Below are 12441 nucleotides of genomic sequence, written 5' to 3' on the forward strand. Positions count from 1 at the left end.
AAGGGATACCCACATGACCTGAAGGTGCTGCTGTGCAATACCAGGTCAATGATTCATAAGACCACTGCCATCCATGACTTGATCATGGATGGAGGACTTGACCTGGCACGTGTAACAGAGACTATTATGATATAGAAGCAATGCGGCCGTGAGCTGGTAGCTTGAAAGCAAAACATAATGGGAATGTTGGGACTGTTCCGTGGGAAACAGAGGGACAGTCTATTCACAGTGCGAAGCACCGGAATTAGCTCAGAGTTTAATATGAGCTGTACAGGAAGTACAGGAGGAGTTTATCTCTCGGCTGTTGGAGTTTGAAGAGAGCAGACATGTTTTTTGTAACGCTGCAAAGAGAGAAATAAAGGCATGTAAATACGTTTCTGTCTATCTCTTTCCCCTGCCCGGGGGGGGGGGGGCAGGAAAGAGTGGTGTGTTCTTCTCACGCCGAGGAGGATCACCGATCGCGACCTAGCCTGTATCCTGCCGGGGAATGCAGACAGGGAGGTCAACCGGAGATCAAGCCGGGTGCCTGGAGAGTGGCCAGTTTCTCCTGATAATCGCTTGAATCCCAACAGAGACTTGGTTGGATGAAGCAGATGGGCCTGTCCTTGCTGCTTCTTGTCCACCAGGTTTCTCTTACGTACAGCAACCCAGGTCATGTGGGCGGGGAGGGGGGGCTGCAGTGATTTTTAGGAAGTCATTAGTTTGCACCAGGCATCCTATTGGGAAGACCCAGTTTTCCGAGTGCATGTTCTGGAAGTTGGGCAATAGGGGCAGTACAGGATTCCTTTTGGTGTACCGACCTCCCTGCTGCACCAAGGACTCCCTGCCCGAGCTGCTTCAGGTCGTGGCAGATGTTCTCCTGGAGACACCTAGTTTGGTTGTCCTAGGGGATTTTCACATCCATGCCGACACGACCTTACAAGGGGCCGCTTGGGACTTCGTGGAAAGCATGGCCTCCATGGGGCTGTCCCTGAATAAGTCTGGCCCAACCCATAGCTGCGGACATGCCTTAGACCTGGTGTTTACCTCTATGGATGTTGGTGATCTGACACTAAGTAAAAGCGAAACGAAAGAAGTGCCATGGTCAGATCACTTCCTGGTGCAACTGGACTTCTCTGCGACCCATGCCCTCTGCAGGGAGGTGGGACCGATTCGGATGGTCCGCCCCCGCCACTGCAATGCGTGGGGCTACCTTTGAAGGTGACCTGGAAACTATAACTAATCCAGAATGCGGCAGCTAGACTGGTGACTGGGAGCGGCCGCCGAGACCATATAACGCTGGTCTTGAAAGACCTACATTGGCTCCCAGTACGTTTCCGAGCACAATTCAAAGTGTTGGTGCTGACCTTTAAAGCCCTAAATGACCTCGGTCCAGTATATCTGAAGGAGCGTCTCCACCCCCATCGTTCTACCCAGACACTGAGGTCCAGCGCCAAGGGCCTTCTGGCAGTTCCCTCATTGCGAGAAGTGAGGTTACAGGGAACCAGACAGAGGGCCTTCTTGGTAGTGGCGCCCGCACTGTGGAATGACCTCCCTTCAGATGTGAAGAAAAGAAGCAGCTATCTTCTCTTTAAAAGACATCTGAAGGCAGCCCTCTTTAGGGAAGCTTTTAATGTTTGATGTATTACAGTATTTTAATATTTTTTGGAAGCCGCCCAGAGTGGCTGGGGAAGCCCAGCCAGATGGGCGGGGTATAAATAATAAATTATTATTATTATTATTAGAATTGGCATAGGTTTTTTTCTTAGTGGCACAGTTTCTATCTCTTTGCCAGATCTGAAATGCCTTCCTTTTCTTGTCAGTCATGCGTTCAATCTCACTGTCATTCTCATCAAACCAGTCCTGGTGTTTCTTGGTTTGGTATCCAATAGTTTGTTCACAGGCTGCAATAATGGATGTTTTTAGCTTGGTCCAGTGTTCCTTGGTGTTATCAGGGAATTCTGAAAGCAGATGATCCTTAAGAGTCGTTTGGAAGCAATCCAGCTTAATGGGATCTTGAAGGGCTTGAATGTTCATTTTGCACCTTGGTTTCCTTCCTTGAAGCCTGAGTTTAGGTATAATATTGATAGCCATCGTGGAGCGTATTAGTTGGTGATCTGTCCAGCAGTCGTCGGCGCTCGTCATAGCTCTGGTAAGGAGCACATCACGTCGATCTTTAGCACGGACAATAACATAGTTTAGGAGATGTCAGTGGTTTGACCAAGGATGCCTCCATGAAGTTTTAAATTTATTTTTCTGTCAAAAGAGTGTGTTGGTAATAACAAGGTTGTGCGCTGCACATATCGTCAAAAGTAAGATTCCGTTCTGGTTGCTGTTGCCAACTCCTTCTTTCCCAATAGTCCCAGGTCACAGATCGAAATCTCACCCAACTCTTGCATTAAAATCACCCAGAAGGATAATTTTATCTTCCTTAGGCATCTCTGATAGGACGGTATCCAGCTGAGAGTAAAAATTTTCTTTAATGTCTTCATCAGCATCCAGTGTTGGTGCATAAGCGCTTATAATAGTAGCCTGTTGGTTTTTTTGTGAGCTTTATTCAAAGGGTTGAGAGTCGCTCATTAATGCCGGTAGGGACTTCTGACAGGAGCTTCACAAGATCATTTTTGATAGCGAAGCCTACCCCATGTATTTGATGTTCTTGTTCAGATAGACCTTTCCAGAAGAATGTGTAGCCTCCTTTTTCTTCCTTCAGTTGTCCCTCGCCTGCTCTTTGAGAGTCTTGAAGTGCTCCAATATCGATGTTAAAACGTCACAGCTCTCTTGCAATGATGGCAGTTCTGCGTTTAGGACATTCGCTGTCTGTGTTATCTGACAAAGTCCATATATTCCATGTTCCAAAATTCAGTTGTCTTTTACAACCCCTGGGTGGTGACCCCACTGGGCACGGTAATCCAGTCAGGGGAAAAGGGAGGCAGACTATGTTTAGGGCACCTTTTCTAGCCCCTCCCCCTTTTTGGGGTGAGCAGATTGGATCTTAAAAAGGGCTGCTCAGTCATGGATACAGCTGCCAAGCTGCTCAACTGCCTTGTTCCTTGAGTCAGAATGACTGAATCTGTATCCACCGCCCATGTGCCGGTTCATGACTAGGGGCTTCCAGATTTCATGATCCTGCCCCTGTAACCATTTGCTGATTGCCATGGGTTGGGTTTTTGGAAGACGCAAGTGCATGAATTTGTTTTATGTGTGTAGATCAGTGCACACTGACCAACGCACAGTCTTCGCAGTAGGGCCCTGTTCCGATGGCATGAGTAGTCACGACGAACTGGTAGATCCTATCTGCTGCAGCCTTCATCCGCTTTCACAGCCGTTGTAACATACCGCTTGTTATCATCCGCCTATTCTGCCGTTGAGGACTTCTTGGAGCATTCTTTGTCTAGCTCCTTCCCTGTTATGTACTAAGCTTCGATCCTAGAACAATAGGCAAGTAGGATCCTAGAATGCAACAAATGATTGGCTTGCAGGAAAAGACCAATCAGGCTCCAGAAGAGAAGCAGAATCAGACAATCAGACGGGACTCATTGTGTAAATAATGTATATAGAAGCCAGAGGTTTGGGGGGCAATTCAATCACTGTTTTACAAGCATCAATAAAGAGCATGAAATCACTACAGGACTCCAAGTATATTTCATTCCCTTTGAATGCTACCGCCTTGGGTGACCCTGCTGGGAGTACAAGATTCCCAAAGGCTTCGCTCACAAGGTTCATAGGAATGTGCAAACCCACTCACCACAACAAGGTGATGATCCAGCGAGTGAAAGAACTGAGATAGATTGCACTGAGCCCTGGTCTCATTAGACCAAGTGTTCCGCCAAAAAGGCTTTGGCTCTGGTTGAGGACAGCTGAATATGTTTTGAGCCAGGGACCACCAGTAGGTTGCTGTTAGATGAGCGTCACGCTCTTTGGGGGGTGTATTGAAAGATAATTCCCACAGATAAGAAAGGTCACAGACTGTTTAGGGTTTTAAAGGTTAGCACCAAAACCTTGAACCTGATTCGATACTCCACCTGGAGCCAATCCAGCTGATGAACAACCAACTGAATGTGGGCTCTCCACATAGTCCCAGTAAGAACTCATGCATCTGCATTTTAGACCATTTGGAGTTTCTGGAGCAGTCTCAAGGGTAGCCCTGCGTATCTACCTACCTACCTACCTATTTATCGCATTTATACCCTGCCCTCACCAGATCAGGTGTAGAGCAAGTTAAAGTAGTCTAGTCTGCAGGTGACTGCTGCATGGATCACCATGGCTAGGTTGGAAAGTGACAGGTACGGTACCAATCGCCTAACCTGGCATAGATTAAAAAATGCCATTTTGGCTACATTTGTGACCAGTGCCTCCATAGAGACAGAAGCGTCCAGGATCACACCGGGACTCCTGATGGCGGTTACAGGTGACTTTTGCGCCCCATCAAGAGCTGGGAGCTGGCAAACCAACTGAAATCATTCCAGCCCAGCCATTGGACCCCCATCTTTAATGGATAGAGATTCAGCCGACTCAGTTTCCTCCATCCCAGCACACCCACCTAAAAATTGGCCAGGGTAGCATCTGGCCAGGGCCATGTAGCAGTAGATCCATGATGTTTGTGGTAAGATCTGTGGTTATGTACAAGATATTTGAATAAAGGGCGAATTTGGGGTTCCCCAATGCAAAAGCTCTGAGGATTCATGAGGATCCGTGCTTCGGAACAATGTTTTTGAGTTTCCAGGAAGCCGTGAATCCTAGATTTTTGTGGTGCAGGCTGTGACGCTGGCTATGATGTGTGATTTGACGGTGAGTTTGGCTTGGCCCAATGCAAAAAGTGTGAGGATCCATGAGGATCTGTGCTTCGAAACCATGTTTTTGGGGCGTGGAGTTGCCAGGAAGCCGTGGATCTGAGTTTTTTGTGGTGCAGGCTGTGCCCATGGCCACGATGTTTGATCTGATGGTGACTTTGGGTTGATCTAGTGCGAAAATTATGAGGATCCATGAGGATCCGTGTTTTTTAACCATGTTTTTGCACCACTGTGGCCCCAGGAAACAGTGGGTGCGTGATTTTTTTGAATATGCCAGCAAGTTTGGAAAACTCAGCAGTGGCCAGAGGATCAGTATACATCCCAATCCCAAAGAAGGCAGTGCCAAAGAATGCTCCAACTACCGCACAATTGCACTCATTTCACACGCTAGCAAGGTTATGCTTAAAATTCTACAAGGCAGGCTCAAGCAGTATGTGGACCGAGAACTCCCAAAAGTGCAAGCTGGATTTAGAAGAGGCAGAGGGACCAGAGATCAAATTGCAAACATGCGCTGGATTATGGAGAAAGCTAGAGAGTTCCAGAAAGACATCTACTTCTGATTCATTGACTATGCAAAAGCCTTTGACTGTGTCGACCACAGCAAACTATGACAAGTTCTTAAAGAAATGGGAGTGCCTGATCACCTCATCTGTCTCCTGAGAAATCTCTATGTGGGACAAGAAGCTACAGTTAGAACTGGATATGGAACAACTGATTGGTTAAAAATTGGGAAAGGAGTACGGCAAGGCTGCATATTGTCTCCCTGCTTATTTAACTTATATGCAGAATTCATCATGCGAAAGGCTGGGCTGGATGAATCCCAAGCCAGAATTAAGATTGCCGGAATAAATATCAACAACCTCAGATATGCAGATGACACAACCTTGATGGCAGAAAGTGAGGAGGAATTAAAGAACCTTTTAATGAGGGTGAAAGAGGAGAGAGCAAAATATGGTCTGAAGCTCAACATCAAAAAAACGAAGATCATGGCCACTGAGCCCATCACCTCCTGGCAAATAGAAGGGGAAGAAATGGAGGCAGTGAGAGATTTTACTTTCATGGGCTCCATGATCACTGCAGATGGTGACAGCAGTCACGGAATTGAGAGATGCCTGCTTCTTGGGAGAAAAGCAATGACAAACCTAGACAGCATCTTAAAAAGCAGAGACATCACCTTGCCAACAAAGGTCCATATAGTTAAAGCTATGGTTTTCCCAGTAGTGATGTATGGAAGTGAGAGCTGGACCATAAAGAAGGCTGATCACCGAAGAATTGATGCTTTTGAATTATGGTGCTGGAGGAGACTCTGGAGAGTCCCATGGACTGCAAGAAGATCAAATGCATCCATTCTTAAGGAAATTAGCCCTGAGTGCTCACTGAAAGGACAGATCGTGAAACTGAGGCTCCAATACTTTGGCCACCTCATGAGAAGAGAAGACTCCCTGGAAAAGACCCTGATGTTGGGAACTTCCGGAGGCGGCGCGAAACGGCAATGGCGGTCCTCTTCGCGCTGTGAAGAGGGGCTCCGCAGAAAAGGGTCGTCCGCTGCGGCAGAGCGGAGACCCATCAAGAAAAACCACAGGCAGAGCGAGCCTGTGGCCGTGGGACTCGGCGGGCACCAGAAGCCCCCCCCAGAAATGAAGAAGGAACCCCGTAAGGGGCTCCGGAACGTGGAAGGGGGAGCGGTGCTGTGAGTTCATCGCTCTTTCTGCGGAAGCGAAGCCGCGCGGCTGCTGCTGATGAGCGCTGACCTTTCTTCCTGAAACATCAGACTCTAAACTCCATACCCGTAAGGATTACAAAATTTTCGGGACTAAAAATATTAATTTGGCTGAAAACGGGAGACGTAAACAGGAAGTCCGTCTTCCGATTCTGCTTAGAGATCAAAGCAAAGACTTTTGACAAGCGGGAAGCGCTTTAAAGGGGATTACAAAAAAGTTTGGATTATTGTGCAATGTTTGAACTTGTCTTTGAGAAACTACAAGGAATAGATTTGATTTAATTGATTGGATTTGGATTGGATTTCTCTGCCTCTTTGTGGATTATAAAGGACTAAGAAACCAAATCTGCGGACTGTCAGGATACAAGAGAACTGTCAAACTGCGGAAACTGTATTTAATACTGAAAGTGCTACTTGTGAGCATTACTTTTGGATACAAATAGGGAAACTGTTACTTGCACCATTTCTGAAACCTTGTTTTTGATTTGGGAGAGCTCTGCATGCCTAAAGGGACATTGAAGGTGCCTTCGTAATTTATTTCGGACTGCTGGGATTTTAATGGCGGAAAAAGTCCTTTCCTTCTTCTGAATTACAGGGGTGCTCCCCCTAGAGGACTTGGGATTTATAAGTCTCTGGGAACTGCATATTATTTTGACTATCTATTGCCTTGTTGTTTATACTTTGGACTGTCTTTCCCATGGAATTGCATACAGTTTGACCTTGACGCATAGACAGGTGTGGAATGAGTGGCACAGGGAAAACAAGGTCGGCCAAAACAAAAGCAAAACAATCTGTACAATTGTTACAAACAACTTTGACCTCTCAGTCGCGTAGATCATCTGTCCCAACTGTTTTAGGACTGCAAGAAGGGGAAGTTGAGCAGAAAGCATCAGAGGATATGGCAGGAGGACTGGATCCAGTCTCAAAACAAATTTTGGAACAACTGGCAGCTTTAAACAAAAAGGCTGATGAACAATCGACCAAAATTGATCAAGTTACAGCCACAATCAGTAAATTGACTGAGCAAGTCACTCAACATACACAAATAATTGGGAATCTTCAGGCAACAACTGCAGAAAACCGTAAGTTGGCTGAGGAAGCCAATCAAAAAGCCGAAGCAATAAAATGGGAGGTAAAGCCACTGCACAAGCAGATTAATGAACAGCAGGCCTATCTGTCTATGGTGGAATTGAGGAACCGGGAAAAGAATCTTAGATTAAGAGCCATCCCAGAACTTGAACAAGAAGACCTGATTGGTTATCTGACGACAGAAATATCAAAGTTCTGGGGTATAGAAGAAGATAAGGACTTTAAAATTGTTACTGCTTTTAGATTGGGAAGAGTGGTTAGGAAGGACAGATCTAGAGATTGCTTGATTATCTTGAGATCTATACAAGAAAGAGACAAAATACTAGGCCTACATTTTGGAAAATCACTGGAAATTCAAGGCAAAAAAGCAGAAATCTACACAGACATACCGAAACAACTTTTGGATCTTAGAGCTACATACACAGAACTTGCAAGACTATTAAGAGGTAACTCAATTCCTTATAGGTGGGAATTCCCCCAAGGACTATCCTTCAATTTCAAAGGAAGGAAAATTAAAATTAGGACAGCAGAAGACCAACAAAAGTTTTTGAAAGACCACGAAGAGGACCTTCAAAAGGGAGCAGCAGCATCTTGGCCACCACCTCCGCCTGCATCTGCAGCAACACCAGCACCTCTGGGTTTAGAAGAAAAGGAAGAGACACCACTTTAGGACCAACAGATAGATCCAGGATGTCTCTGCAGCTCTTTAGTTGGAATATTAATGGAGGAAATTCTCCGGAAAAAAGAAGAAGAATCTTTCATATATTGAAAAAAGAACAATTGGACATTATTTGTTTGCAGGAAACGCATGTGACTAGGCTCCATAGGAAAGTGCTAATTAACAAAAGACTAGGCCAAGAATTTATTTCATCAGACAGAGTTAAGAAAAGAGGCGTGGTGATTTACGCAAAGGAGAACCTGTCACCGAAATTTCTATTTAAAGATGAGCAAGGAAGAATTTTGGCAATTGAAATACAGACACAAGGAGAAAAATTTTTGATATTAGGAATTTATGCACCAAATGAGGGGAAATCAGAATTCTATAAGAAGCTGCACGAGATAATGCTGGACTATCTGGACTATACCAACATCATTATGATGGGAGATATGAATGGGGTGGTCTCTACTCACATGGATAAGTCACAAAATCAAAATTTAACAAGACGGCAGACTACCTAAAACTTTTTTCGAACTAACTGACAGTATGGATATGATTGACATCTGGAGGACAAAGAACCCCTTAGGTAAAGAAGGAACATTCTTTTCTGAGACCCACCTGTCATGGACAAGAATCGACCAAATATGGACAACTAGAGGGCTGGCACCTAAGACTAGAAAAGTGGAAATCTGCCCAAAAACCTGCTCCGACCATAATGCCATGAAAGTGGAATTGAGACTCACTCCAATCGGTTCCTTCAGATGGAAAATGAATGACACCCTATTAAGAGATCAGGAGATTGTGAAGAAGGCCCAAAAAACTCTAAAAGACTACTTTGAAATAAATTTGAACACCTCGGTGGAAAAGAGAACAATCTGGGACGCAAGTAAGGCAGTTATGAGAGGGTTTCTGATACAACAGAATACGATCAAGAGGAAACTCTGGAATGGAAAAAAGGACAAGATATTGGAGAAGATAAGAGACGGAGAAAAAAAATTGAGACTAAAACCAAAATCAAAAGAAGTTCTGAGAGAAATTAAGTTCCATCAAGCACAATATGCGAAATTGATAAATCAAGAAGTGGAATGGAAAATTAAACAAATGAAACAAAGATCATTTGAATCGGCGAACAAGTGTGGAAAACTGCTAGCATGGCAGTTGAAAAAGAGACAAAAATTGAACTTTGTTACCAATCTGGAGGTTGAAGGAAGAAACATTCAGAAACCAGAGGAAATTAGAAAGTGTTTCCAGAGATATTTCAAAAAACTATTTACGCAAGGGCCGCAGGAAGAGACCGAGATAGACCAATTTTTAAAAGTTAATGGATTACCAAAACTACCTCAGGAGAAGAGAACAATCCTGAATTATAGAATAACACAACAAGAAATTGAGGGTGCCATTCAGAATATGCAACTAGGTAAATCTCCAGGCCCAGATGGTCTTACCTCCAAGTACTACAAGACACTGAAAGACTTTCTGATACAACCACTAATGGAGGTATGTAACCAGATTATGGAGGGGAGGAAGGCACCGGAATCGTGGAAAGAAGCTTTCATCACATTGATTCCTAAACTGGAATCTGAAAAGACTCAACTGAAGAACTACCGTCCCATCTCACTCCTTAATGTGGATTACAAAATTTTTGCAGATATTTTGGCAAGTAGATTTAAAAAAGTACTAAATGAAGTAATTCATAAAGACCAGGCAGGCTTTCTCCCAGGTAGACATTTGTTTGATAACACTAGGAATATTATTGACATTTTGGAGCTTTTGCAAACTGATATCAACACGAAAGCAGTGCTAATCTTTATTGACGCAGAGAAGGCCTTTGACAACATTTCTTGGAAGTTTATGAAGAAAAATTTGGAAGGGATGGGAGTGGGACAGGGGTTTCAAAATAGCATAGAAGCAATCTATTCAGACCAAAAAGCTAAACTGATAGTGAACAATGTGGTGACAGAAGAGTTCAAAATTGAAAAAGGAACACGACAGGGGTGCCCCCTATCCCCTCTGTTATTTATTTCAGTCCTGGAGGTACTTTTGAATATGATTAGGGAGGACCGGTTGGTGCAAGGAATACAGGTCGGAGTGAAAAAATATAAACTGAAAGCTTTTGCAGATGACTTGGTTTTAACATTACAGGAGCCAGAATCTAGTACAAAAAGAGTTCTAGAACAGATTCATGAGTTTGGTCGGGTGGCGGGATTTAAGCTGAATAAGCAAAAAACTAAGGTTTTGGGGGGAAACTTGACACTTTTAGAAACAGATGGGTTTCAGAAAGAGACAGAGTTAAATGTGGTTAAAAAAGTGAAATACCTGGGGGTTAATTTGTCCGCTAAAAATTTGAATTTATTTAAAGATAATTATGAAAAATGTTGGTCAGAAGTTAAAAAGGACTTAGAAATTTGGTCAAGATTGAAACTTTCCTTGTTGGGTCGAATAGCAGCTATAAAAATGAATGTATTGCCAAAGATGTTGTTTTTGTTTCAAACCCTACAGATCGTGGACAGAGTGGAATGTTTTGGAAAGTGGCAGAAAGATATCTCTAAGTTTGCCTGGCAGGGCAAAAAGCCCAGGATAAAATTTAAAATACTAACTGATGCAAAAGAAAGAGGGGGATTTGCCCTGCCGGACTTAAGGTTATATTATGAAGCTGCAGCTTTCTGCTGGATGAAGGATTGGTTACTTTTAGAGAACACTGATGTCCTAGATCTGGAAGGGTTTAATAATTCTTTAGGATGGCATGCATATTTGTGGTACGACAAGGTAAAGACTCACAAAATGTTCAAAAACCATATTGTCAGAAAAGCAATATTTATTGTCTGGACAAAATACAAAGACTTATTAGAAAACAAGACCCCGAGATGGCTATCACCAATAGAGGGTAAGGCCCGAAAAAAACCCAATATGGAAGCCGGCTGGCCAAAATATTGGGAAATAATAGAAAAAACTGGAGACAACTGGAGGTTGCAGAGCTTGGAGAAATTAAAGAATAAGGTGCGAGATTGGTTACATTACGCTCAAATTCAAGAGGTTTTTAAATTGGACAAAAAAGTAGGGTTCCAGGTGGAAAAATCAAAGTTAGAGACAGAATTGCTTGAACCAAAAACTAAGGTACTTTCGAGAATGTATAACTTGCTGCTTAAATGGAACACTCAGGATGAGACAGTTAAATCAGCCATGATAAAATGGGCGCAGGACATTGGGCACAACATTATGTTTGAGGACTGGGAAAGGTTATGGACCACCGGAATGAAATTTACGGCATGTAATGCCTTGAAAGAAAATATTATGAAAATGATATATAGGTGGTACATGACCCCAGTCAAGCTTGCAAAGATTTATCACCTGTCTGATAACAAATGTTGGAAATGTAAGGAGGCGGAAGGGACATTCTTTTACCTCTGGTGGACTTGTCCAAAAGTGAAGGCCTTCTGGGAAATGATCTACAATGAGTTAAAAAAGGTATTTAAGTATACCTTTCCCAAGAAACCAGAGGCCTTCCTCCTGGGCATTGTCGGCCAGAAAGTGTTAAAGAAAGATAGAACTTTTTTTATGTATGCAACAACAGCAGCAAGAATTCTCATCGCAAAATACTGGAAAACACAAGATTTACCCACACTGGAAGAGTGGCAGGCGCAATTGATGGACTATATGGAACTGGCTGAAATGACTGGCAGAATCCGAGACATGGGAGAAGAAACAATGGAAGAGGACTGGAAAAAATTTAAGGACTATTTACAAAAATATTATAAGTTATATGAATGTTAAGAATTTGCATGATTTGGAAAATCTGGCTTCAGCAATAAGATTCGGAGATATGGGAAATTAAGTTAAAATTATGAAAGGACTAAAGTTTAAAGTAATATCATACTTATTTTAAGGTAAAAGTAATTGGACAACAGGTATTTTAAACACAAAATATAATTATTTGAAAGTACAAAGGAATATATGAAACAAGGTAACAATTTGCTGATATTTTTTATTGTAAAGAATGCAGGGTGAGGGAGATGTGGGGAAGTCCGGTTGGTTATGAAAAAATGTCATGGAAAGATGGATTTTTTCTTTTTCTTTCTTTTTTCTGTTATTTCTTCTATATATCTGACTTTACATCTGTACCTGAAAAAAGCAATAAAAATATATTTTTTTTTAAAAAAAGAAAAGACCCTGATGTTGGGAAAGATTGAGGGCACAAGGAGAAG

The sequence above is a fragment of the Podarcis liolepis genome (assembly GCF_965112155.1).
Source record: "Podarcis liolepis genome assembly, chromosome: W".
Lineage (NCBI taxonomy): Eukaryota > Metazoa > Chordata > Lepidosauria > Squamata > Lacertidae > Podarcis > Podarcis liolepis.